This window comes from Cololabis saira, chromosome 23 (assembly GCF_033807715.1).
Source record: "Cololabis saira isolate AMF1-May2022 chromosome 23, fColSai1.1, whole genome shotgun sequence".
NCBI lineage: Eukaryota > Metazoa > Chordata > Actinopteri > Beloniformes > Belonidae > Cololabis > Cololabis saira.
The window spans coordinates 30,776,153-30,804,030 of NC_084609.1; the positions used below are offsets into that span (position 1 = coordinate 30,776,153).

Consider the following 27,878-nt stretch of genomic DNA (forward strand, 5'->3'; position numbering starts at 1 on the left):
TCTTAATCCTGTTCACACTAAATACTGTGAATCAGACGATATTAGGTCAGCAATACCTGCTGAGAACTTAATGCATACCATGTTTAATTGCTGTTCCTTGGCAATACCTTAATGTTAGTATCAATAATAGTCTATGTCCTGAATTGTTTGGTTTGTTTGCTTAACTTACATATATCATGATAGGTTGTCATTGTGTCTTCACAATACACCCCACATTTCAAAAAGCTGCAATGACAACATTGCTGGTGTCACTTTACTAAAAAGAATAATACTGTAGATTAGACTGTATTTAGTGTATTCTCTAAAGAATTATCCATTTTGCTTATTTCTTTTTTAAATTAATCCATGCTGGAGTGTGATTGTCACTTCATACTATCTAAGAGGGAACTTGTGTCAATATGTACCAGTGAACAGTGGACTCAGGTCGTTTTATACAGTTAAAGTGGGGACCTTTTTTCTATAATGTAAGTCAACAAACTACTACAATTAATCAAGCCCCTCCAGTGCTTGTTAGAACTGGTCAGAGTATTTTGGGACTGAACAATTTTAGTTTTTTTTAAGGTCTGTGGCAGGTGATTTATTGAAACTGAAAAGAAAGAATCGTACTGCTAACCATTTGAATAACAATTTTATCCTGGTTTTTCTATTTTTCTTCCCCTTGTAGATTATATAATACTTAAAACTGAAGACATGATAGCCCCTCTACTGTTTGGCTCTCCAGCCATTCACATTATGGGGGAGTGTCAAAAACAGCAAATTATACTTATTGAAAAAAGAACAAGTATATGTTATCTGACCTCGCCATATTCATGAATGACTTTAAAATAAATGTCCTGAAGATGTCCAAAAATCACAAATTGTTGACACATGATTAAAAACCTGTCAGATTGGGAAATGTCTCTTGACTCCAATTAAATTAACAGCAAATACAAAACAACAATACAGAAGAATGTGAATTCCCCTAAGAGAAAATTAAAATTAGTGCACAGGTGTAATCAATCTTTAAAATATAACTTAAAATAACTATATTTTATATAATTAAAGCTTAAACCAGCACTATGTAATTCTTCCACCTTAATGTAATATTTCCAGAGTCATTGTAATGGTACATCAACTTCCAACAGGTTTAATGACACCTCTGTCATGGTCTGAGGGGTCTGTATCGCCTTCACTGGCACTATGTAACTTTGAGGAGCATGGTAGGAACCCTGCCACACTAAAAAACTACACATTTTTACGGCTTTGACTGCTTTACGTCACATCCCCCTCCTTCCCGATTCGTAGTCGAGACGAAAATGGGCGGGGCGTGGAGCGCAAAGCTCCTCCGTTGCTGTGTTGTGGCTGCAGCAGCTCCACGTAACAGACGCGGGGAAAACATCGCTAATGGTTTAACTTTTCACCGCTTTCCTGCTTGGAGGCAGAACCACGGAGACCGAGTATCTGATATAACAGAGTAAAAGAGTGAAAGAGTCGTCGGCTCGCTAGGATAGCGGCTGTAATGACCAAACAACCTTCCACACAGTATCACAAACAAACCCTCACACAGACGGGTCGGATCAAAACACGGGTTTATTAAACCACAAACAAACACACAGATGGGTCGGATCAAAACACGGGTTTATTAAACCACAAACAAACACAACACACAGACCGGGGTCGGATCATTCATACGGGTTTTATTCCCACTTCTCCAGCTAAACGCAGTTTCTGGCCAGCTCTCTGCGGTGCGATTAACCCCAATCTTCAGATAAAACTAGTTTGTTGAGGAAAAATTTACCATTATTTTTAGCTGCAGAGGAAAAAAATAATCTCACGAGGAAAACAAAAATATTGCTCACGCCTCGGAGCCTCTTCCGTATAATATAGCAGTCAAAAAAAAGAAAAAGAAAAGAGAAGTAAGAGTGATACAAAACACGTACTCTATGTTGTACTATTATACTAATTTATTGAAACACATGGCGAGTCAAACATTTACCAAAGCAGCTGCCAAACACTCCTAAACAAGGTAGCCGGAGACGTGGGTTGTGGAGAACTGCGGCAGTAAATCCTTACTAAAGAGTGGAGCTCCGACGAGGAGCTCCATTCTTTGATAGGGGATTTCATATGGACCCAATTAATAATCATTTTCTCCATATACCGCTCCCTGGCTTCCTTGTTTAAGGTATCCCGGTAAATTCCAGTTCCTTTACAGCAGTTTAACATCTTTTTTTGCGTTCCATCTGTTCACTTGGTGAAACAGAAAAGTAGTTTTGAAAGTCTGTCCCATCTTCATTCGCTATCAACACAACTGCAAGCGACGGGACAGGAGTTTTCCGGCAGTACGCGCTGGTGCTCATGGGAAACGTAGTGTTCTTTCTGGTAAAGCACTACCGCTTTTGTCCAAAAGATGCCAAACTCAACAAAACCTGAAAGTTACGTTGTGCTGCTTTAAATGTTGATAACATTAAAGTGAAATTATCCATTTTTGAAAGAATCAAATAAAGTCTTTGCAGTCAGTCATTAGGTGACAGAATGAGTACAGACAGTTCCTCTGCAGTATATGGAGGTCCACTCTTTGATAAGTAGACATCGCTCAAGGATTGAAGTCCCCTCTTGGCAATTTCTTTAAAAAATATATATATTTTTTTTTTTTTTTAAATGACCAGAAACAGAGGTCCACTGTTGGTTGAAGTGCAATGGCAGGTCCACTGATAGCAAGGTACACGTGTTTGTATGTGTGTGTGTGTGTGTGTGTGTGTGTGTGTGTGTGTGTGTGTGTGTGTGTGTGTGTGTGTGTGTGTAATCACATTAAATTTGTTTTTTGCTTTCTGAGAGAGAAAAAAAAAGATTTTTGGGGATGACTCTATTTCAGTTGTAGTTACACCCTCATGCCAGAAGATGGCGCATTGTTCTGGGAGACAGTATAGCGACATCTAGCTTCCCTCTCCAATAGGGCAGAAGTGAGGCTTTGAGAAACTAAAAAAACCACATGAAAGGGGTTTTAAAGTACTTATAAGAGATACAGCTACACATGTGTATAAGGATATAACAAACCGTTTTCCCCGTCGCTGGTCTTGTGCAAGGTGTTGAGGCTCTCCTGGTGTGAGATGCAGCTCACATTATTAGTAAGGGATAATTATCCAGGTAGCTTCTGGCCTCCCAGGCTTCTCTTTCAGTGGCGTCAATTCAGTGGAAGCTAAGGTATGGCAAGGTTACGAGTCACAGAACTTAACTAGAGTATCAATCAACACGTCCAGCAAATACTCATCACAGAAGTCTGCTATGTAGCTTATCTGTGTGGTCAAGAAAATTGGAACTTTTTAAAAATTCAGTCTCGCTCACTGCAAAAACTCAAAATCTTACCAGGAATATTGGTTTTATTTCTAGTTAAAATGTCTCATTTTTAGTCAAAAAATCTCATTACACTTAAAACAAGAGTCATTACCAGAAAAATAACTTATTTGACCATTTTCACCTGTTTCAAGTAAATTTTCACTTGAAATAAGTAGAAAAATCTGCCAGTGGGACAAGATTTATCTTCTCATTACAAGCAAAACAATCTTGCTCCATTGGCAGATTTTTCTACTTATTTCAAGTAAAAATCTACTTGAAACAGGTGAAAATGGTTGTTTTTGAGTCTTGTCTTAAATGTAATGAGATTAAAAAAAAAATTAGACTAAAAATGAGACATTTTAACTAGAAATAAGACAAATATTCTTGTTAGGATTTTGAGTTTTTGCAGTGTATAATAACTAGTGAAATCGATCATGTTGTTCTTATTTGCAATTTGTAGTTATTCCATAAATGTATTTAAAAAAACAAACATTTAACCCTTGAAGCAAAGGTGTGGCGGCTGCCATACCTTGCCATACCCAATTGACGCCCCTGTTCTCTTTGCCTACCTTCAGGGAGCTTCAGCACTGCCGGTTCGTCCTAAGAACATGTGTCACAATAGGTAGGTTCTTTTCAATCCCCAATAGACCACAGAGGCAGGTGAAAAGCTACAACACTTTATTGTACCAATGGTAAATAAACAAGTCGTAGATTTTGGCTCACTGGAATAAAATAAATCCGGGGCTTAAGGTCTGCAACCAATAATACTGGTAAATTAAGAACGGGAGGGGGGGGGCTCCAATTAAATAGTTTGGCCACCTGAATTAGACCGAGGTCGAGGTAGATATACTACTGCACTGCAAGAAAATAAGTTCCAAACCAAATAAGGATCACAGCAAAAATTAAAACCTCAACAAATGTAATTTAAATAAGTTCACAAAACCAACACATGCAACACCATTTTAAGCGGGTCCCTACAATCAAATTACATATCCCCCAGAAGACAATGATGACAGCCAGTGGCCCCTAAAAATAAGGATATGAATTAAAATGCTCAGCCGAGGCAATATAGTAAAAAAAAAGGACTATTAATAAAACTCAGTAATAAAAGTCAGTGGTAAAAACCAGTGGCCATACAATAAGGCAACAGTCTCACTCATTCTGTACTGGCCCGCCCAGGGCCTACAGTATCTATGCATCTGCCTCAAAGGCTGCGTGCGCTGGGGGAGCTCTGGCGTACTGCACCAGGAAAACAGCCGTGGGATCAGCCCGACAGGTGAGGGGGCGGGGTCCGGCAGACTCTCGCCGTCAGGAGAGAAGCAGCGTCGGCCAGTCAAACCAGGCTGTGAGGCAGGAAAAGAGTGCGATCAGTGGACTGGATCATGAGAAGTTCTACTCACACGTTCTCAAGCTCTATGGTAGACCGTCCCTCTATGTGGGAAAATAGAGAGCAATGTTCCCAAACAGATGAGGTGATCAAGCGGGGGGTCCTCTACGTCCGGGAAGGCGAGCAGGAATCTCCGTCTGCGTTCAGCCTCCAGCACCTTGGCCTCTCTGCCGTGCATCGTTCCCCCGTGCCGCATCTGTTTCCCCTTTTTATCACCGCTGTCTCCACCTGAGAGCCTTGATTGCAGGATTCGCCTCACCTGTGAAGAGAGCACAACAAGGGAAGACACACCCACCCCTGCGCAATTGGCAGCCAAGTCACAGGCCGTTTCCGAATTCGCATACTGTACTACAAGTATACACTGATTTGGCCAAAGTGTAGTAAGTAGTATTCTGTATGTGAACAGAAGGAAATCTGCAGTGTGCGAAAAATACCCGGATGTTGTACTGATTTGGAAAAAAATCCTCAGCATGCTTCAGACCAGCTACCTCGCTTACTTTATCCCAGAATGCAATGCGGCCTCGGCCGGGCAACGCTTTTTTCTTTTTTTCCTCAAAGCTTTATTGAGAAAACAGCTGCAATCGGACAGTGATGTGATGTGAAGGCAGAAAGGACTAATTGCACCGCGGAGAGGGAAAAGGATAGTATGTTAGGTTTTTGTTAGTTATCTTAGCGTGCTTGCTACGTAAATAAAAGTGAACTAAGTGTTATGACAACGTTATATATCAGCTGAAATAAATAGATGCAGAGAGAGCGACTCGACAGAGAGGAGAAGAACTTTTTGTAATAAAATAAAATGAAATTCAATAGACTGATATGTTCATTTCAATACATTTATTAAAATCCATTTCCATCCCTTATGTCATTTCATCAATGAATGTGGTTTTACTGCTATTTCAACATTTAAGATAAAATAATCCTTTATTAGTCCCACATCGGGGAAATTTGCTAAATATGGCCCAACTGGAATCGAACCCACGTTCGCTGTTTGTAAGTCGCTAACTCAACCCGTTGAGCTATAAGCTATTCAGCTCTGTTCTGTATGTAAAAACATGAAGGTTCACTTTATATTCAGACAAACTAACGTGAGAGCAACGACTGTTAGATTTCATCTATTAAACCAACATTTATTTTCCTAAATTATTTATTTCAGCCGGCGACAATTCTCCACAGGGCTGCAGTTTCTCCCCGGGACGACGCCGTAGTTTGACCCGGCGATCGCGTCTGTTCTCCGGCCGTGAGCTGCTGCTGTTACCATGGCAGTGTTGCCAACTCCTCAGTAAGGAAAGTAGCTATTGGCTGTCCCAAAAGTCGCTAGAAGTCGCTAAATGACGTCATCGCCTAATTTGCATAATTGGCAATTTGCACATAACTGTAATGGACGCTGTAGGAGAGAGGAATAACGTTGTGGGAGAGACAAAAGTGAGTAAAAAACACCCTAAATATGTTTAGAACTACAAATGTACAAAAATAATTTCAACATTAACAACATTTAATGATTTCAATGCTTTGTCTAGATCCACATTACACACATCAGTTTTGTCCTGTATTGTTAAATGTTATAACAGCAAATTTAATCAAAAGATTGTTATGTAGGGTGAAATTGCTAGCTCTACAACCAACCCTCCTCCTTTATCCGGGCTCGGGACCGGCAAAGTGACCCAAAAGAAAAAAGAAACGTTTACATTTACATCCCGCTCTGCAAGCCAGCGGCGGCTTTGCGCAAGTGCATTTCATTTGCAGTCTGGACGTGGAGTGGTGAGGGTCTCCTCTCTGCTCTGCTCTGCCCACCAGATAAGTCTCCAATAACACCAGAAAAAAAATCTAAATCTAGCGACAAAGTCGCTAAGTTGGCAACACTGTACCATGGTAACAGCTGCTGCTGATGCGGCCGGACCGGCGGCTCTTTTGATCCCCGTAACATTGGATCAAATTTCTTAACAGGCGTTATTTGGAGAAACTTGCTACTAAACTAAACGGTTACTTTTACGCCTGAAAAGATGTTAAAACGTAATAAAGTGGCATATTAACAGCGCTACAGCTGGAATTACAACAGCTTCTAAATCTCATCTTTCGCTGACGTTTTGGTGCGAGATGCATTCTGGGATACACTGTAGCACACTGCTGTGTGAACGGTCTGCTGGAGCAGCGTACTGAATCCTTCATTTAGTAGGCAGTATTCAGTGCATACTTTGCAGTATGTAGCATGAAGTGCGGTAGTGTCCGAATTCGGAAACGACCACAGTTCACTGTCCACAATGTTTCCAATAAAAACGTTAAAATCATAGTTCAATCGCCGTCAGCCGCGACACATGCCCAAGTCATTTGATCTCCTCTACCACGCCTGTTTAGCTCCTGGTTGGAGATCATCTTCGGCTAGAACATGCGTTGTAGTCATCCAGCTTCCTCATGTCATTCCGTTCAAGTCTCCAACTTTCTCAGTCGTATAAAAGCCCTGACTTGAGTTGGACCTGGGTTGGTAGTGCACCAGCTCCCTGACTTGAGCTGGACCTGGGTTGGTAGTACACCAGTTCCCTGACTTGAGTTGGACCTGGGTTGGTAGTGCACCAGCTCCCTCACCTGAGCTGGACCTGGGTTGGTAGTGCACCAGTTCCCTGACTTGAGCTGGACCTGGGTTGGTAGTACACCAGTTCCCTGACTTGAGCTGGACCTGGGTTGGTAGTACACCAGTTCCCTGACTTGAGCTGGACCTGGGTTGGTAGTACACCAGCTCCCTGACTTGAGCTGGACCTGGGTTGGTAGTACACCAGTTCCCTGACTTGAGTTGGACCTAGGTTGGTAGTACACCAGTTCCCTGACTTGAGTTGGAACTGGGTTGGTAGTGCCCCAGCTCCCTGACTTGAGCTGGACCTGGGTTGGTAGTGCACCAGTCCCCTGACTTGAGCTGGACCTGGGTTGGTAGTACACCAGTTCCCTGACTTGAGCTGGACCTGGGTTGGTAATGCACCAGTTCCCTCACCTGAGCTGGACCTGGGTTGGTAGTACACCAGTTCCCTGACTTGAGCTGGACCTGGGTTGGTAATGCACCAGTTCCCTCACCTGAGCTGGACCTGGGTTGGTAGTGCACCAGTTCCCTGACTTGAGCTGGACCTGGGTTGGTAGTACACCAGCTCCCTGACTTGAGTCAGGGAACTGGGTTGGTAGTGCACCAGCTCCCAGACTTGAGCTGGACCTGGGTTGGTAGTGCACCAGTTCCCTGACTTGAGCTGGACCTGGTTTGGTAGTGCACCAGCTCCCTGACTTGAGTCAGGGAACTGGGTTGGTAGTGCACCAGCTCCCAGACTTGAGCTGGACCTGGGTTGGTAGTACACCAGTTCCCTGACTTGAGTTGGACCTGGGTTGGTAGTGCACCAGCTCCCTGACTTGAGTTGGACCTGGGTTGGTAGTGCACCAGCTCCCTCACCTGAGCTGGACCTGGGTTGGTAGTACACCAGTTCCCTGACTTGAGCTGGACCTGGGTTGGTAATGCACCAGTTCCCTCACCTGAGCTGGACCTGGGTTGGTAGTACACCAGTTCCCTGACTTGAGTTGGACCTGGGTTGGTAGTGCACCAGTTCCCTCACCTGAGCTGGACCTGGGTTGGTAATGCACCAGTTCCCTGACTTGAGTCAGGGAACTGGGTTGGTAGTGGACCAGTTCCCTGACTTGAGTTGGACCTGGGTTGGTAATGCACCAGTTCCCTGACTTGAGCTGGACCTGGGTTGGTAATGCACCAGTTCCCTCACCTGAGCTGGACCTGGGTTGGTAGTACACCAGTTCCCTGACTTGAGCTGGACCTGGGTTGGTAGTACACCAGTTCCCTGACTTGAGCTGGACCTGGGTTGGTAGTACACCAGCTCCCTGACTTGAGCTGGACCTGGGTTGGTAGTACACCAGTTCCCTGACTTGAGTTGGACCTAGGTTGGTAGTACACCAGTTCCCTGACTTGAGTTGGAACTGGGTTGGTAGTGCCCCAGCTCCCTGACTTGAGCTGGACCTGGGTTGGTAGTGCACCAGTTCCCTGACTTGAGCTGGACCTGGGTTGGTAGTGCACCAGTTCCCTGACTTGAGCTGGACCTGGGTTGGTAATGCACCAGTTCCCTCACCTGAGCTGGACCTGGGTTGGTAGTACACCAGTTCCCTGACTTGAGCTGGACCTGGGTTGGTAATGTACCAGTTCCCTCACCTGAGCTGGACCTGGGTTGGTAGTGCACCAGTTCCCTGACTTGAGCTGGACCTGGGTTGGTAGTACACCAGCTCCCTGACTTGAGTCAGGGAACTGGGTTGGTAGTGCACCAGCTCCCAGACTTGAGCTGGACCTGGGTTGGTAGTGCACCAGTTCCCTGACTTGAGCTGGACCTGGTTTGGTAGTGCACCAGCTCCCTGACTTGAGTCAGGGAACTGGGTTGGTAGTGCACCAGCTCCCAGACTTGAGCTGGACCTGGGTTGGTAGTACACCAGTTCCCTGACTTGAGTTGGACCTGGGTTGGTAGTGCACCAGCTCCCTGACTTGAGTTGGACCTGGGTTGGTAGTGCACCAGCTCCCTCACCTGAGCTGGACCTGGGTTGGTAGTACACCAGTTCCCTGACTTGAGCTGGACCTGGGTTGGTAATGCACCAGTTCCCTCACCTGAGCTGGACCTGGGTTGGTAGTACACCAGTTCCCTGACTTGAGTTGGACCTGGGTTGGTAGTGCACCAGTTCCCTCACCTGAGCTGGACCTGGGTTGGTAATGCACCAGTTCCCTGACTTGAGTCAGGGAACTGGGTTGGTAGTGGACCAGTTCCCTGACTTGAGTTGGACCTGGGTTGGTAATGCACCAGTTCCCTGACTTGAGCTGGACCTGGGTTGGTAATGCACCAGTTCCCTCACCTGAGCTGGACCTGGGTTGGTAGTACACCAGTTCCCTGACTTGAGTTGGACCTGGGTTGGTAGAGCACCAGCTCCCTCACCTGAGCTGGACCTGGGTTGGTAGTGCACCAGTTCCCTGACTTGAGCTGGACCTGGGTTGGTAATGCACCAGTTCCCTCACCTGAGTTGGACCTGGGTTGGTAATGCACCAGTTCCCTCACCTGAGTTGGACCTGGGTTGGTAATGCACCAGTTCCCTCACCTGAGTTGGACCTGGGTTGGTAGTACACCAGCTCCCTGTGATGTGACAGAACCAGATATTTTTTCTCATTTAATCTGTGTAGCTTCCACATCTTGATAATTCAAATCATTTCAACCTTGTTTGGTAACTGTATAAACAGGTTCCAGATGACTTGTATAAGAATATAATCCAATTTTAGCTCAGTCGCAGCCTGCTTGTGTTTGCTGACTTGAACTCAGTGAGGAAGTCGAGCACCAGCCATCAGTCAAAGGTCAGCGGGAGTGTTTCCAGAGAGCTATGCAGGCCACAGAGCTTTGAATGGAAATGTCCTCATCTAACATTCAACCTTGGCGTGTTGCTGGATGATGGATGATAACTGTAGAGAGTGCAGCAGCTCTATTCTCTCTCAGAGAGTACCCCTCTCTCTCTCTCTATCTGTCTCTGCCTGAGTCTTTCTCAGCAGCCAATGGAGAGTGATGACAGTAGACTGTCGGATGGTAATGGAGGTCACTGACCTCCAGCAATCACCGAAACAAACCTTTCACTGTAGTGATATAGCTGGGGAAATTTAATTAATACCTCTCTTCTATGTGTAGACTGGACTTGGTGTCTAAAACTTGGTTTTAGACAAGTTTTTTTTGTATGAATTATGTTGTGCTTACTGACAAAGCCGTTCCGCTTGACTGATGGTTGGACCGTTCGGCTGACACATTAAAGTTGGTCCTTGGTTGGATACGGGTTGTAACGTCAGACAAAGTTTGATAACTAATTATGTTGTGCTGGCCAGCAATCATCCAACGTCTAGTCCATGTTACCTTACTTATTAGACGTCAAGCCAACGTTATGTTTTTAGTGTGAACCCATTTTTCAAATCTATATCATAATCCAGTTATAATCAAATGTTGGAATACAACGTTGTTCCAACCTCACACTAACTTCAGGTGTCTGCTATCGCTGCCATCGATGAACCAATCAGAGAACAGTATGTAGTTACGCTTACCTCCTCCACTTTTTATTTGCAGATTTGTGGAAGGACGAATGATTTAAAATGTGGGTGTATTTTTCTGCATTAGTTACAACTGAATAATATTATGAGTTATTGTGAATGAGTTGAATAAAGTTTGACTTACCTGACTGTTTTGTTTGGCTTTATATGTTTTTTCATGTGCCTCATGTATGAAAAGTGACCCTTTCATTGATATTGTATCTTATAATGCCTAATGGTCTGTAAAATAAGGTATAATAACAGCTATCAATTTTGCTGAAACTAAATTCATTAGTTACTGGAACTGAACTTAATTGAATTAAATCAAATGATGCACCAGAGGTTGTACCAGCTAGAAAAGGCTTCAGCTGCTCATCCTGTCAGGTGACTCCCCACGTCAGTTAATCCAAGGACAACTCTGGTAGAATGAATCATCAGGTTACATTTATGTTGAACATTGTATGTGGCTCAATTTAATTTGATGTGTACATCTTGGACCCTTGATATGTCACTGTTTCAGTTTGGTATTTTAGGATTACAGGAGATCCAAAGGCTGTTTAGTGCTAGAAACAGGATGAAAGCACTGAACTGGATGAGCTCTCTGATCCCTCAGAATCAAGAACCATAAATCATCAAGAGCTGATACAACCACATGGACAAGGGTTGCCAGGAAACCTTTGTCAACCCTACAATACAGAGATACACTCACCTCTGACACTTAAAACTTTACTACATTATCTAGTGTTAACTGATACAAAAATCAGTTTATCAGTATTTGTGCTAACACACGGTCTCTGTGGTCCATGTACTCCAGGACCAGAGTACAAGGATCACAGACCAGGGATGGGCAACCCTGGTCCTCGAGTCCTGTGTCCTGCATGTTTTAGATGCTACCCTGCCTCAGCACCCTGATACAATGACAGCGTCACTAGAAGACTCGTGCAGACGGTTGATCAGTGTTGTGCAAGTTCATACTTCTCATGAACTAATTCAAAGTTCAGTTCACATAATTAAAAATGAACAGTTCACATTCATAGTTCACCATTTTCACTTTTAACTAGTTCAAATTAATTTCATTTCAATATTTTTAGGTGAGAAGTACGAATGAAACACCACCCTATCCTAAAACTTTTCACTATACTATCATGTATTGTTCTAGTGGCTTTTCAACTTTACTCAGAGGCTGTAAATCTCCAACAATCTTGTCCATTATCAGTTTGTCTCCCTGTTGCAGGTAAATCCTCCCCCTGAAGGAGCAGCAGTGACTGGGGTTGTTTGGGGCTGTTGGGTCTTCTTGCTCTTTCCTGATCACTTTTTTTGATTGTTAAGGACTTGCAGATATTTTCTCACACTGGACGGATGCTTTAACTCCACATGACGTTTACAATTTGAAGTTGACGAGGCAGACTCTCTGACTTGTTTTCTCAGCGCAGGTGGACATGATTTGCATGATTTTCCGCAGATGATGATAAACGGAGGCATCATCTGACGGCTCACTGCGTCTGCGTCTGTTACGTCTCTCTCTTCACTGGTCATGTAAAGTCTGCATCGGGCTCGGGCCGCCGTTGCCATGGAGATGGTGTCTGTTGTTATGCTAGTGTGTGCACTGCATTGTGGGTAATGTAGTGTGAAGTCGTCGTCTCGTCAAGTATTTTAAATGGTGAAACGAGAAGGAGGATTATTCCGTAATAATTGGACCTAAACAGTGAAGCTGAAACTCACATCATTTGAACAGTTCAAGTTCCAGTTCATGATCTGCAGAATGAACAAGTTCACGTTCAAGTTCTTTATTTGCAAATATGCTGCATTCAGTTCAACGTTCTCACAGAAATGAACGTGTTAAATGAACTTGTTCATTTGAACTTATTCATGCACAACACTGCAGTTGATGATGACCAATAGTCTGAATCAGGTGTGTTGGTGCAGGGAACATAAACCATGCAGGACTACAGCCGTTGAGGACCTGGACTGCCTACTCCTGATACAGACTGTCATCATCAACCAGACCAGAATCCAGACTCTGTGGTGGACTGAAGTTGTATCAGTTATGACGCAACCTGTTGGTTTACTTGGTGAAGCAATAACTGCTTTTTTTTAATTGGCTTTGTATTAACAGGACTACTTAAAGGTATTGTGACATCATTTTTAACATGCTTTTAACACTATTAAAAGTCTTGGCCAACATCCCTCAAATGTGTCTAAAAGAGTGTAACAAGAAAAACTTCAATCTAGTACTCTTTTCCTGGCTTTTTATTAGTGTTTTTTTGCGCCGTGAAAAATGCTTCCTTTCCCCCCTTTCCTGTCAATCATTGCTCCGCTCCTCCTCCAAACCTCCTCCTCCTCCAGCTATACCATCCCAGCGGCGTCGGAGAAGGAGCGACAGGCGAAGCATGCACGGAAAAGCAGGAGGGCGAACCACAGCAAACAATCATAAAAATAAAGGCATGCAAGCAGCACTGTCCCCTTATCTTAAGTCCAGTCAGTGGCCGCGGGTCTTCTTAGCAGTTTTCCTCCGGTGATTAGAACAAAAGAGGCTCTAAACAGCTCTGTGTTAAGCCTGATTTATGGTTCCGCGTTAAATCGACGCAGAGCCTACGCCGTAGGGTTCAGCGTATGGTGCGCGTCGCCGCGTAACCCTACGCCGTAGGCTCTGCGTCGGTGTTACGCGGAACCATAAATCAGCCTTTATGGCGCGCTGGAGAGGAGAGGAGGCAGGGAGCTGGGTGGAGGGGGCGGTGATTTAGCGGATCGTTACGTAACGATCCGCCACCAAACCACATGCGCCGTTTTTGCATAGTTATGCGGAAAATCCCAGAAAGCACACAATACACTGAATGTTAAAAATTCGTTGTTTTTTGGGTGTAATTGATGTCAAGACACCCAACAAAACACAAAAAATCAAGAAAAATGTGTTTTTCATGTCACAATCCCTTTAAGAAAATCTGAACTGTGCTGTTTCCTGCAAGGACATTGTTATGATTTTCCATGTTATGAATGAAGTTGTAATAAAAATTTAAAATCAGAGCCGCTGCTCCTTCACATTGAGAGGAGTCAGCTGAGGTGGCTTGGGCATCTGTATCTGATCCTCCTGGATCCTCCCTAGGGAGGTGTTCCAGGCATGTCCCACCGGGAGGAGACCCCGGGGAAGACCCAGGAGACTCTGGAGAGACAATTGGCACTTTTCCACTAGTACCTACTCAGCCCGACTCGACTCGCCTGGGTATAGCGCTTTTCCACTAGGGGTCTAACGTGCCGAGTAGACACTTTTCTGTACCTACTCTGCCGAGGTTCTAAGCTGCTGAGTCGGCTGTATCTGACATCATCACACTACAGGCCACCGATTGGTCGGGGGGTTGGAGTCAGACGTCTGAATCAGGAGGAGGAAATCAGAGAAAGAGACTCTGACGGATTCTTGTTCATTTTATTCAACCAGCAACGGCAGCAAAAGTCTGTTTCATGATCCAACTCTGAGGGTCAGATGTTCATAAACCTGGTGCTGAGGAGAGAATTAAAAAGGGATCTAGACGGGGGATAAGGAACAACCAGATCTACCAGGAGCTCTGTCTCTTCATAGCTGCTCACGGCTCCAGCTGACTTTTCAGCAGCGCCGAGACAAACAAACAAAAAAAAAACCGTTGCCGCTTGAAGCTTCTCTCACTCTCATTTTTTAACTTGATATCGGACACTGAGTCACAGGCCCAGCAGCACATTTATCATCTCCTCCAGGTTCTACATCTTTAGTGTTGTTGTCTTCTTCGTTTAGATACACAATCAAATACGTCACAGCAGCTTCACTCCAACCTCCTACTTCTGATCCAGGTGCTGGATCGTTATGGAAAAGAAACCAGACCAAGTTGAGTCGAGCTGAGCTGAGATGAGTAGAGCCGAGTAGGTGCTAGTGGAAAAGCGCCAATAGTCTGCTCCGACCTTTCCTGTAGAGTGCATTTGCGTTGAGAGTCGAGTCCAGTTTTAACCCTCCTACTTCTGATCTGGGTATTGAAAATAAACGAGGGCAAGGTGAGTCGGACTTAGTAGCCACTAGTGGAAAAGTGCCATATGTCTCTCGGCTGGCCTGGGAACGTCTCCGACTCCCCTGGGAAGAGCTGGAGGAAGTGTCTGGGGTAAAGGAAGTCTGGGCATCTCTGTTGAGGCTGCTGCCCCCAACCCGGTTCCGGATAAGCAGTGGAGAATGGATGGATTGATGGATGGATATCAGAGTCCAACGTTCGTTTCCACTTCTGTGACGGCAGTATTGACGCAACATCTGCTGTCTTCAGGGCCACATCTTTTCCAGGACGTCCATGAATTTATCAACAAGGCAAAGTAAACCACATTCTGGACACTTTACAAAGACGTGACTGATGAGGAAGAGGGTACGATCCTGGACTGTCGTGGAGGTGAGACAATGTGTCAGCCAAGTATATTTAGCCTAAATTATGATCAACCACCTTTACAGACATCAATCAGAGAGTGCAACACCAAACAAGCTGTGTATCTGCTTCAGCGTTATCAAACCTTTCACAGAAATTGATTGTATTCCATTTACAAATGATACAAACAAGCTGAACCTTTTGAGCGGGACCGAGCAGCGCAGGTTGAGCTGAAGACCAAGCGTGGAGAAACAGAAACCAGCAGCTAGATTATCACAGCGTTACTCCTCATTGAGAATCTCTGCGTGTTCTTTATGCAGCAAACACAATCTAGAACCACCACAGTAATTGGAAACCAGTAGCCGAGCAGGATAATCAATCCGGCGGGACACCCGGAGGGTGCTGGACCAGCTGTATTGATTACTAATGAGCTCATACTTTCCCAGCGGTCACACCAAGGCTGGTTTTGGATGAGACAGGTTTTACCTGGAGCTCTGGTTTGAGTCGTCGTCCTCCCTCTGCAGTTCAAGCCTCATTAAGAGACGCTGCTCGTGTGTGGAGGGGTGTTAACATCATTCTTTTAAAGAGTCCACATTCCTGCATAAATGTGGTCAGAAACACAGGTTTTGTACAAAGCATAAACTTAAGTAAATAGAAACAAATGAAATAAGTCATACACAAGCTGTCAAAGCAAAAACAAACATTTGACGTTTGTGGAAGTTTGTAGAGGTTTGTGGAGGTTTGGGGAGGTTTGTGGAGGTTTGGGGAGGTTTGCCAAGGTTTGTGGAGGTTTGTGGAGGTTTGTGGAGGTTTGGGGAGGTTTGTGGAGGTTTGGGGAGGTTTGGGGAGGTTTGTGGAAGTTTGTGGAGGTTTGGGGAGGTTTTGGGAGGTTATGGGGAGGTTTGGGGAGGTTTGTGGAGGTTTGGGGAGGTTTGGGGAGGTTTGTGGAAGTTTGTGGAGGTTTGGGGAGGTTTTGGGAGGTTATGGGGAGGTTTGGGGAGGTTTGGGTTAATGTCCAGCTGAAACCCCTGACTTCCAGCGAGACGACTTTGGAGAACCAAAGACATCCAGCAGCTTTTCATATTGAAATCTGTTTGATGTACAGAGGTTTTGGTTGAAATGAAGGATGAAACTAAAAGGGGGAGGCTGCTCTAACGGATCAAAAGGGCTTTCTGGAGAACCTGGGGAAAAGAAACTGAAAACTTATTCAGTGGGTTTTGGCTCTTTACACTACACATCCTTCGAGGATGGGCATTTCTGATGCGTATTCATCAACTAATCAGATTTCCTCCTGCTTGTACAGTTCTACTCCCATCTGCTCATCTCAATGCTTCAAAGGTGACACTTACCCAACTTTGACAGAAGCACTGCCAGACAGGAACCTCTAACAGGGCCGTCCACTCCGCAGCACCGTGAACAAGAAGACAAGAACCACCGACTGAACAAATAACAGCCGGCTACCAGGTGGCGGTAATGAGCATTTTATGCTGTTCGCAAATGTCCAGCAGCTGATGGAGCCACGGCCATAGCTGAAGCTTGATGACCGGGACACCAGCAAAGGATCCAGCTTCAGAGAACTAAACCGTGTTTGCTGTTGAGATGACCGCAGACATCGACACAGACCACAGCTCAGCAGGTGCATGGTTTCAGGACCCCTCGAAAGAGCTCTGAAAGCTTTAATGGCCCTGGACAGCCTCCGGGTGGCACTGTAACAAGAACATTTATATCTTGACTCAAATATTTGGAGAGAACAGAAATGTTTCTTCTTGATTCTTTTAAATTAAATAAAGTCACCCATTCCCATCGATTTTCCCAGTTCAAAAACGTCAAAGTAAGACAAACTCTTCTGAGACTTCTGATCGTCACAAATTTTGGGATGTGTCATCAGCTGACCATGCAGCTGAAGGTGCTGCTTTCTAGTCATCCGCGGAGCTCCCAGTCTCTAATAAATCTGGATTAAAAGTATCTTAGATTCAGACTCCTTCAACCATTCTTCAGTTTCATCAACTCAATCACCAATCTGTCATTGTTCTGTCATCGTTACCATCTGCAGACTAAACTCAGTTCAAATCTTTAAGTTAATCGGTTCACATGACAAAGACGCATCACTTCACCCACCAAACGTAAAATCTACTTTTTGAGTCAAGCTCAGTGTTGAGTTACAAAGAACTGCAGGTCCAGGATCTGGATCCAGAACTGTAGTTCCTCTACTGACCATTAGGATCTGGATCCATTGACCTTCATCTTAAATGTCCGACTTTACAGCAGAAATAAACACATTTACAGTCTGGACCAAAAAAAGTTTTCTTATATGCCGTCCCTTGTCGGCTTGTGTTATGTTCTTTCCTTTTGATTTTGGTTTCATATTGTGTAGTGTTTCTTTTTTCTTTTTCAGACCTTTCTGCACACAGGTTCTAGACATTTTTGCTCATACGTGCAGCGCTTTTTTTGTGCTATATGGAAGTTTTATTCCAATGATTATTTGTTGTGATGAGTTTAACTCCCCATACCACCTTAAAATGTTGCTATATGGTTCACTTGTGTTTTGGCCATGATGAGTGATTACTTTCACCTGTGCTCATTAACACACCTGTGGTTATTTATACAGGTTCCTTTCTCTGTATTGCTTTTGCCCTGATGAAGGCCAGATAGGCCGAAACATGTTGGCAGCTGTCTTTTAATAAAGTCTTTTTATCTTTTTAATCTACCTCGTCTCGAGTGCCTGGATCTCTTGCTTTTATTTTTCCACATTGTCTCCCGGGTCCGATCCAAGAGCACCATTTTACAGTGATCACACCCTAATGAGCACCCGGTCCACTCTTTTTCTATAACAGTTTTCTGTCAGTTCACTTATATTTTATCTCTTTAACCTCACGAGGGAACCTCTTTTGCTCTACGTCAAGTTAGATAATATGAAACTATAAATGTGTGTATTTATAGGACCTTGTGAAAACTCCAAGAACACCTCGTATAACTTCCCAAGCACTTGAATGCCATCTTCGTGGCCCTTCGCTGCACTTATTTAGATGCTGTTTCAGCTGCACCTCCTTCCTGATCGATGATAATGTGGCTTGATTGTATTCCTCTGTTGTAAGTAGCTTTGAATTAAAGTGTGTGCTACATGTCATGTAGTACTTTGCATTCTGCTAACAGACTGTCGGGACTGGTCCAGGATTTCCTGGGAGGATCCAGGGATGAAGGGGGCTCATGTCCTGGGACAGGTCTCTATCCAATCAGCTGTCCGCTGGGTTTTATGTCACTGGGATTTATGTCAGCCGGTTCAGCTCACTGCAAACCTAAACTGAGAAAATGCAAAACAAGCATCATTCTGAACTGATCATCAGCAGGTGTGCTGATGTTTATAAAGGCAGATGTTTGGGCACTTTGCTGCTCTAAAGTGTTGAAGTGTTTGATAACACAATGCCAATATTGCAATCCTGATGGATTTGCTGGAGTTACAAATGTCCAGAAAGGGGCGGAGAGAGACACCAATGATCTTCCTAGCTGCTCTCACTATGCGCTGCAGAGTTTTGCGGCAGGACACGGTGCAGGCGCCGTACCACACAGTGGTAGATCAATGGTGCCTCTGTAGAAGGAGTGCATGATGGGGGGGGGGGGTCCTGCTCTTCTCTTACGGAGGAAGTACAGCTGCTGTTGGGCTGTTTTGGCCAGGGATGTGGTGTTGTGGCTCCAGGACAGGTCTTCAGATGTGCACACCCAGGAACTTGTTGCTCACCCTCTCCACTGCAGCACCGTAGACGGTTAGCGAAGTACGCTGGCTGGTCTTCTACAGTCTCGGATCTGGACAAATAGTGAAGCTTCAAGAAAAAGACGACTGAACCTGACACTGAGTTGGATGTGATGTGAACATAATCTGGACACCCCTGACCAGTTTCCAATTTTTGTATGTCGACACTGGCTGTAAATGGAAATGACTGAAAACTCTGAAGTGTTTCAGACTTTAAACATATCCACAGTTAATATCGGCAGAAACATCAGGTCTTCTTAAACTCCAAACTGGAAGTGTTGGAGGACAACACTAATCTCTGATTGTTTAGCACTGATTGGAAAGAAACTGTACTAATTGGGTCTTTGAGAAGCGATTAAGGATTACAAGGCAGCAGAGGCCAGTTTGACATTTACATTTATTTACACAAGCTTGTACAGCATGCAAGACTGAGCACTAAATACCACCAACTGGATGCATAATCGCGTGTCAAGCTGGAAAAAGGAACATCTGGAAGCTGAACTAAGCCCTAGTAAACAGGGAAGTGTGTCTGATGTGCAGACAGGCAGCTGGACCGCTGTGCTTCTGATTAAACATGGTATTTATCTCATCTGTCATTCCTTCGTTATACTGTAAGTGAACTGTGTTTTGGACAGTTTGCTTTGACTAAATGTGGTCAAGAGATGAGCTTTGGATTGACTCGTGGAACAGGTCCAGCTGCAGCAGCGTCAGAACCCTGAGTGAGTTACTGCAGAGATTAGAACTCACCCCCCTTTGAGAACATCCATCCATCCATCCATCCATCCATCCATCCATCCATCCATGCATGGAGGGGGGTGCAGGTCAGAATGTCAGTAAGCACACAGCAGACATCCACACAGACAGGTGGAAGCAGCAGTGGGATGATCAGAGGGGGGGACTGCAGGTCAGCACGCAGCTCCTGAAGCTCCGGGCTGCAAACATACACAAAAGAGAAAAAAGGGGGCCAGCACAAGAAAATACAAGAATGAGGCTATGAGATACTTATAATAAATAAAAATGGAAAAGGAGAAGAGAAGAAGGGAAGAGGAGAAGAGAAGAAGGTTGAGGGGCACCGCCCAGTGGATCATGTCAGCATAGGCCTATAACAGCATTTCTACCACCAAGCTATATTTGAGACTAACTATTATAGTCTTGTTCTATAGCTGCAACTATGACTACTGACTCTAACATACTAGAGTTTACACTACCTAGAGATTTACCAACACCAGCTAGAGGTTTACTGAACACTAACTATAGGTTTACTAACACCACCTATAGGCTTTACTAAACAGAAAAGTTTTAGCTAACACTGGAGAGACGTGGTCTCTCCTGCTGATTCCTGTCAGTACTCGTGCTGCTGCATTTTGGATCAGCTGGAGCCTATTCAGCAAATTACTTGGACATCCTGCTAACAACACATTACAGTAATCTAGTCTAGAAGATACAAGCGCATGGACTAGTTTTTCTGCATCACTCTGCAAGAGGATTTTCCTAATCTTTGCAATATTACGGAAATGGAAAAATGCTATTTTAAAGCACTTTGTGTTGCATTTTTGTATATGCATGAAAAGTGCTATATAAATAAAGATTGATATGATTTGATATACATACCTATACACATGCGCCCACCTATCTACATACCTAACATAACATACATAACAATACATATAACACACAAATCCTGTTTAACATCTCTGAAAAGGGGCAGAAGAAGTAAAACTTATTAAAATTGTATCAGAATAACGCAGAAAAAGCAAGCATTATTTTTCTCTGGTTTCCTGATAAATTTAGAAAATGATTCAAAAATCTTATCCCTGTGTCCTCTCAAGTCATTTTATAAAAGTCAAAACATACTCCCAAGCCTCCACTCGACACGAGGAAGCCGAGCCGATGCCTCCGAGTGGCTTTGAGGACTCGTTTCATCTCTGTTCCTGCGGTGAATTTAGCCGTGACTCGCTGACTGCTGACCTCATGCTCATTACTCACTTCTACCAGCTGACAGATCTCCAGAAACTCTCCCGCCTTTCCCGACAGCTCTCTGACTGTAATTGAATAAAGATTCACTGAGGTTCTCCTATTAACCTCTCCTCAGCAGCTGTCAGCAGGAGACGGCGGACGGAGAGCTAAGACGGGACAACTCAGTCCACAAAAACCCAAGCCAAGACACTTGATCTGCAAATCTGTCCAAACTGGGTGGTGAGCTCTGCAGAACAGCAGCTGTTTTAGGATCAATACCACCTCAAACAGCACAGCAGGGAAGTTCATTAGGCGTGCGAAGACACGTCACAATAAAGACATCTCAGAACAAGCGCTCGGTCTCTGAGAGGAAGAGAGAGGGATAACTTTGGTGGATTTGTTTGCAGTGGAGTTTTGGATGTCTTTAGCAGGTTCAGCAGCAGTTCAAAGTTCAAAGCAGGACTCAGATGCAGAGATATTAGATAACTATGGAGGTAGATTTGTGTCGTAATTATTCAATCAAAAAAAGATTACTTCAATCCAAAAAAAAGTTCAATCAAAGAAAAAAAGTGTTTGAATGCAAAAAAATATTTGAGACCCAAAAAATTGCATTTGAACACTTTTCTTTGGATTTAAAATATTTTTTTGATTTGAAATGATTTTTTTTTTAATTGAAGTGAAAAAAGTTTTAAAGTCTTTTTTTTTTGATTGAATCGTTTTGACACAAACAGTGGGCGGATGCTTCCCCATTGGTCAGCCCATAGACATCCGGCCGGAGAAACCCCATCCTGTCTGGTAAAAAGATGCTGCCTGCTCACTCCTCAGGTTAAGGAGACCTGAGCTCAGTGCAGGGCCCCAGAAGCTTCACCGCCAGCAGCTTCACAACCAGACCCAAGCAGCTTCCAACACCTATCCAATTCTATCTATCTATCTATCTATCTATCTATCTATCAATGAGGTTTCTGGTCTCCCTGTGGAGGCGTGGGTTCAAATCCCACTTCTGACAAAATTTTCAACACACAGGCAGCCAAATGAAGTGTAAAATTATTCTTGGTGGATGTTGGAGCATCAATTTATAATTTGTAGAATTTAACTTCATTTTGTATTCATGCAAATGAATTTTGTTTCCACATTGTTACAATACCTGAAAAACTGTCAGGATGGCCGAGCGGTCGAAGGCGCTGCGTTCAGGTCGCAGTCTCCGTTGGAGGCGTGGGTTCAAATCCCACTCCTGACATTGTTAATGTGACATGCTGACATTTTATACAGGCATTCAGAAACAATTTATGACAACAAGTTAATCCTACCCCAGACCACAGCAGCTTCACCACCAGACCCCAGCAGCTTCCACACCTATCCACATCTATCTATCTATCTATCTATCTATCTATCTATCTATCTATCCATCCATCCATCCATCCATCCATACAAACTTGTTAACTTTAAACCAAAATTTCCTCTATTTCATAATTGGAAAACTATCCTGGTGAAACAACAATTAAAATGGTCTTCAGAAACCAAGATTGTCATCTTATTTCCTTGATAACTTTGTGAACTACCATCAGCACCGTCAGGATGGCCGAGTGGTCTAAGGCGCCAGACTCAAGGATTGACTATTTCCTTCATCTTCAATGAGGTTTCTGGTCTCCCTGTGGAGGCGTGGGTTCAAATCCCACTTCTGACAATATTTTCAACACACATGCAGCCAAATGAAGTGTAAAATTATTCTTGGTGGATGTTGGAGCATCAATTTATAAATGGTATAGTTTAACTTCATTTTGTATTCATGCAAATAAATGTCGTTTCCACATTGTTAAAATACCTGAAAAACTGTCAGGATGGCCGAGCGGTCGAAGGCGCTGCGTTCAGGTCGCAGTCTCCGTTGGAGGCGTGGGTTCAAATCCCACTCCTGACATTGTTAATGTGACATGCTGACATTTTATACAGGCATTCAGAAACAATTTATGAAAACAAGTTAATCCTACCCCAGACCACAGCAGCTCCCACAACCAGCAGCTTCACCACCAGACCCCAATAGCTTCCACACCTATCCACATCTATCTATCTATCTATCTATCTATCTATCTATCTATCTATCTATCCATCCATCCATCCATTAATCCATCCATCCATCCATCCATCCATCCATCTAAACTTGTTAACTTTAAACCAAAATTTCCTCTATTTCATAATAGGAAAACTATCCTGGTGAAACAACATTTAAAATAGTCTTCAGAAACCAAGATTGTCATCTTGTTTCCTTGATAACTTTGTGAACTACCAGAAGCACCGTCAGGATGGCCGAGTGGTCTAAGGCGCCAGACTCAAGGACTGACTATTTCCTTCATCTTCAATGAGGTTTCTGGTCTCCCTGTGGATGCGTCGGTTCAAATCCCACTTCTGACAATATTTTCAACACACATGCAGCCAAATGAAGTGTAAAATTATTCTTGGTGGATGTTGGAGCATCAATTTATAATTGGTAGAATTTAACTTCATTTTGTATTCATGCAAATGAATGTCGTTTCCACATTGTTACAATCCCTGAAAAACTGTCAGGATGGCCGAGCGGTCGAAGGCGCTGCGTTCAGGTCGCAGTCTCCGTTGGAGGCGTGGGTTCAAATCCCACTCCTGACATTGTTAATGTGACCTGCTGACATTTATACAGGCATTCAGAAACAATTTATGAAAACAAGTTAATCCTACCCCAGACCACAGCAGCTTCCACCATCAGACCCCAGGAGCTCCCACCACCAGGCCCAAGCAGCTTCCACCACTTATCCACATCTATCTATCTATCTATCTATCTATCCATCCATCCATCTAAACTTGTTAACTTTAAACCAAAATTTCCTCTATTTCATTATTGGAAAACTATCCTGGTGAAACAACATTTAAAATTGTCTTCAGATCCAAGATTGTCATCTTATTTCCTTGATAACTTTGTGAACTACCAGAAGCACCGTCAGGATGGCCGAGTGGTCTAAGGCGCCAGACTCAAGGACTGACTATTTCCTTCATCTTCAATGAGGTTTCTGGTCTCCCTGTGGAGGCGTGGGTTCAAATCCCACTTCTAACAAAATTTTCAACACACAGGCAGCAAAATTAAGTGTAAAATTATTCTTGGTGGATGTTGGAGCATCAATTTATAATTTGTATAATTTAACTTCATTTTGTATTCATGCAAATGAATTTTGTTTCCACATTGTTAGAATACCTGAAAAACGGTCAGGATGGCCGAGCGGTCGAAGGCGCTGCGTTCAGGTCGCAGTCTCCGTTGGAGGCGTGGGTTCAAATCCCACTCCTGACATTGTTAATGTGACCTGCTGACATTTTATACAGGCATTCAGAAACAATTTATGAAAACAAGTTAATCCTACCCCAGACCACAGCAGCTTCCCCACCAGGCCCCACCAGCAGCTTCACCACCAGACCGCAATAGCTTCACCACTAGCAGCTTCACCACCAGCAGCTTCACAACCAGACCCCAGCAGCTTCACCACAAGCAGCTTCACCACCAGACCCCAGAAGCTTCCACCACCAGGCCCCACCAGCATCACCACCAGCAGCTTCACCACCAGCAGCTTCACAACCAGTCCCCAATAGCTTCACCACCAGCAGCTTCACCACAAGCAGCTTCACCACCAGACCCCAATAGCTTCACCACCAGCAGCTTCACCACCAGCAGCTTCACCACCAGACCCCAATAGCTTCACCACCAGCAGCTTCACAACCAGTCCCCAATAGCTTCACCACCAGCAGCTTCACCACCAGTCCCCAAGGGCTTCACCACCAGCAGCTTCACCACCAGTCCCCAATGGCTTCACCACCAGCAGCATCACCACCAGCAGCTTCACCACCAGCAGCTTCACAACCAGTCCCCAATAGCTTCACCACCAGCAGCTTCACCACAAGCAGCTTCACCACCAGACCCCAATAGCTTCACCACCAGACCCCAGCAGCTTCACCACAAGCAGCTTCACCACCAGACCCCAATAGCTTCACCACCACCAGCTTCACCACCAGCAGCTTCACCACCAGACCCCAATAGCTTCACCACCAGCAGCTTCACAACCAGTCCCCAATAGCTTCACCACCAGCAGCTTCACCACCAGTCCCCAATGGCTTCACCACCAGCAGCTTCACCACCAGTCCCCAATAGCTTCACCACCAGCAGCTTCACCACCAGTCCCCAATGGCTTCACCACCAGCAGCTTCACCACCAGCAGCTTCACCACCAGACCCCAGCAACTTCCAACACTTATCCACATCTATCTATCTACGGTATCTATCTATCTATCTATCTATCTATCTATCTATCTATCTATCTATCTATCTATCTATCTATCTATCTATGTACTGATCTGTAAATGTGTCATTTAAGTATTTTTGTTCATTATTATTTAGTTCAACCAAATTGGATTATTTCTGTTTTTTGGCTCCATCTAGTGGTTTTTGTACTACACAGTAATCGTAAAGTCATGTGACTTCCCATGAGCCTCTTAATAAGGAAGCCAGGTGCATTGAACAACCATGCTTTGAAGAAGAATCCATGCTCCTGTTGTCTGCTTTGTATCCAGCTCTGATCTGCAAACATCCTATGCCTTATGGTGCATTGTTGGTACGTAAATGTGTAGCAGTATTTTATCTACAGTTTTGTAAGAATTTGGTCATCTTATTTGTATTTTGTACGATCTTTTGAACAAGTGGACAATATTATTTCATGATGGTTTAGTATAATTTACTGAGATATGTTTGTTGGTTTATTTCATGGCATAGCTACACTCTGTAATAAATAATAGTATAAATAGTAATTATGTGGAATATATAAATAATGATAGATGTGTTAAAAATATATGTCCTTGCCTAGTGATTGTTAAAATATATTTATTGTGTGAGATAATGTTAAATTAGTACAATATAATGTAACCATAGTAGGCAAACTTTTAATGCACAATTGTGTTATTTGTTCACAGTTTCACACCTATCTTTCAACAATAAACCTGTTGACTAAAGCCTGTCTTCAGAGTCTTGATGGAGGAGAGGAGTTTAGCTGGCTGCCAATGATACAGCTCTAAGGGCAGCACAGTGAAACAACAGCCTCCAAACTGGCAAGATAACGCTACTCAGCTGTACAACAGATGACTGGCAACATCGTCACACGCCACCAGTGGACGACAGAGGACTGGCAACATCGTCACACGCCACCAGTGGACGACCATTACATCTGATTAGGCATTCTTCACACAACAACGCCATGGCTGATAATGAATCTTCACGAGTGACACGGTCTGTTGCATCTTGTTCAAGTGCTACTAGCTCTGCTGTATCTAAAGCAAAGGCGAAGGCGGCAGCAGCAAAGGCTCGCCTTTCATTTGCTGAAAAAGAAATGGAGCTAAAGCTAGAAAAAGCAAAGCTAGAAGCATCTATGGACTTACTTACGTGTAAAAAGGAGGCAGCTGCAGCTGTTGCAGAGGCAGAAGCCTTAGAAAATGCAATGGACTTGGATAACAACAAACAGAGCCAGGCACGGGGTCCAATTCCCACTCATGTGGAAACCTTACAACGCACTGCACAGTATGTTATCGAGCAAGCAAAATCCCAGGGCCCAGAATTATCGCAAAAAGATGAGACATGTGACAGAGAATTGCTAAAAGGCTATCAAGATCATATCTTCAACAACCCGTCTTACAAATTAGACCCAGATGCTGGCTCATTCCATCCAGACCAATACCCTGACCCTCAATATGACGAACATCCTCAGACATATAGAAATGATCCTGTGTTTAATAGGTCACTCAAGGCAAGCGCTGATGACTACAGCTATTTACCGCTGCCTGCCCGGGGTCTCCCACCTCCCGCAGAAAACTCCAGGCCACATCACGGCATCAGACATCCTCCGTCTAGACATGCACCTAATTTCACACAGCCAAGACACCATGGTGATTCTTGTACAACAGACTTTGTCAAATACATTGCTCGTCGTGAGCTTGTGGCTACAGGGTTACTTCAATTTGATGGCAAACCACAGAACTACCGAGCCTGGAAACGCTCTTTTCAAAATGCCACTGTAGGTCTAGATTTGTCACCAAGTGAAGAGATGGATCTTCTCCTGAAGTGGCTCGGGAAAGAGTCTGCAGAGCATGTAGAGCAGATCCGAGCTGTACATATGAATCGTCCAGAAGTAGGCTTGGAGAGGATATGGGACAGGCTTGAGCAACGTTACGGCTCCGCAGAGGCGATAGAAGACGCTCTGCTCAAACGACTCGACAGCTTCCCAAAACTATCCAACAAAGATTATCACAAGCTGACAAAACTCAGCGACCTGCTAATGGAGCTCCAGTCAGCAAAGGATGACGGAGAACTTCCGGGTCTCTCTTACCTTGACACATCAAGAGGGGTCAACCCTATAGTACAGAAGCTCCCGTTCAACTTGCAGGACAAATGGGCCTCAGTTGGAGCTTCTTACAAGCGAACACACAGAGTTACTTTTCCACCATTCAGCTTCTTCGTCGACTTCGTTCGCCAGCAGGATAATGTAAAGAATGATCCTAGCTTCAACTTTGCCTGTTATGCAGACAAAGCAGAGAAGAAGGTGTGGAAGCCAAATAGACAACGAGAAGTCTCGGTGCAGAAAACCGAGGTGTATCCTGACACCAGCTCAGACGCAGAATGGTCAAAGAAGCCTAATGATGGAGAAAGGCTCTGCCCCATCCATAAAAAGCCACACCCTCTATGGAAATGCCGCGTCTTCAGAGAGAAACCGCTTGAAGAGCGCAATGCCTTCTTGAGGGAAAACAATGTGTGTTTTAGGTGTTGTGCATCATCTTCACATATCGCAAAGAACTGTAGATTCAAGGCTGCATGCAATGAATGTAGAAGTGAAAGGCATCACACAGCTCTGCACCCAGGCCCTGCTCCCTGGGCCAAAGGAAGGGATCCTGGTCCAGAGCATGGCGGGGAGGATGGGGATACCCCTCCCCCTCCAACACCTGATGTCACAAGCCAATGCACAGAAGTCTGTGGCGG

At 44.4% G+C, this 27,878-nt stretch overlaps 6 non-coding genes across 6 annotated transcripts; all 6 read left to right on the plus strand.

Moving 5' to 3' along the window:
• Window positions 1-22,003: 22,003 nt before the first annotated feature.
• trnal-cag (transfer RNA leucine (anticodon CAG)) lies at window positions 22,004-22,086 on the plus strand. Its single transcript has one exon. It is a non-coding gene; the product is annotated as a tRNA-Leu (tRNA).
• A 332-nt stretch (window positions 22,087-22,418) lies between these two features.
• trnal-caa (transfer RNA leucine (anticodon CAA)) lies at window positions 22,419-22,533 on the plus strand. The gene is made up of 2 exons: window positions 22,419-22,456; window positions 22,488-22,533. It is a non-coding gene; the product is annotated as a tRNA-Leu (tRNA).
• Window positions 22,534-22,681: 148 nt separating this feature from the next.
• On the plus strand, window positions 22,682-22,764 carry trnal-cag (transfer RNA leucine (anticodon CAG)). The gene has a single exon. It is a non-coding gene; the product is annotated as a tRNA-Leu (tRNA).
• A 639-nt stretch (window positions 22,765-23,403) lies between these two features.
• On the plus strand, window positions 23,404-23,486 carry trnal-cag (transfer RNA leucine (anticodon CAG)). Its single transcript has one exon. It is a non-coding gene; the product is annotated as a tRNA-Leu (tRNA).
• Window positions 23,487-23,813: 327 nt separating this feature from the next.
• Window positions 23,814-23,928, plus strand: trnal-caa (transfer RNA leucine (anticodon CAA)). Its single transcript has 2 exons — window positions 23,814-23,851; window positions 23,883-23,928. It is a non-coding gene; the product is annotated as a tRNA-Leu (tRNA).
• Window positions 23,929-24,076: 148 nt separating this feature from the next.
• trnal-cag (transfer RNA leucine (anticodon CAG)) lies at window positions 24,077-24,159 on the plus strand. Its single transcript has one exon. It is a non-coding gene; the product is annotated as a tRNA-Leu (tRNA).
• Window positions 24,160-27,878: the final 3,719 nt, after the last annotated feature.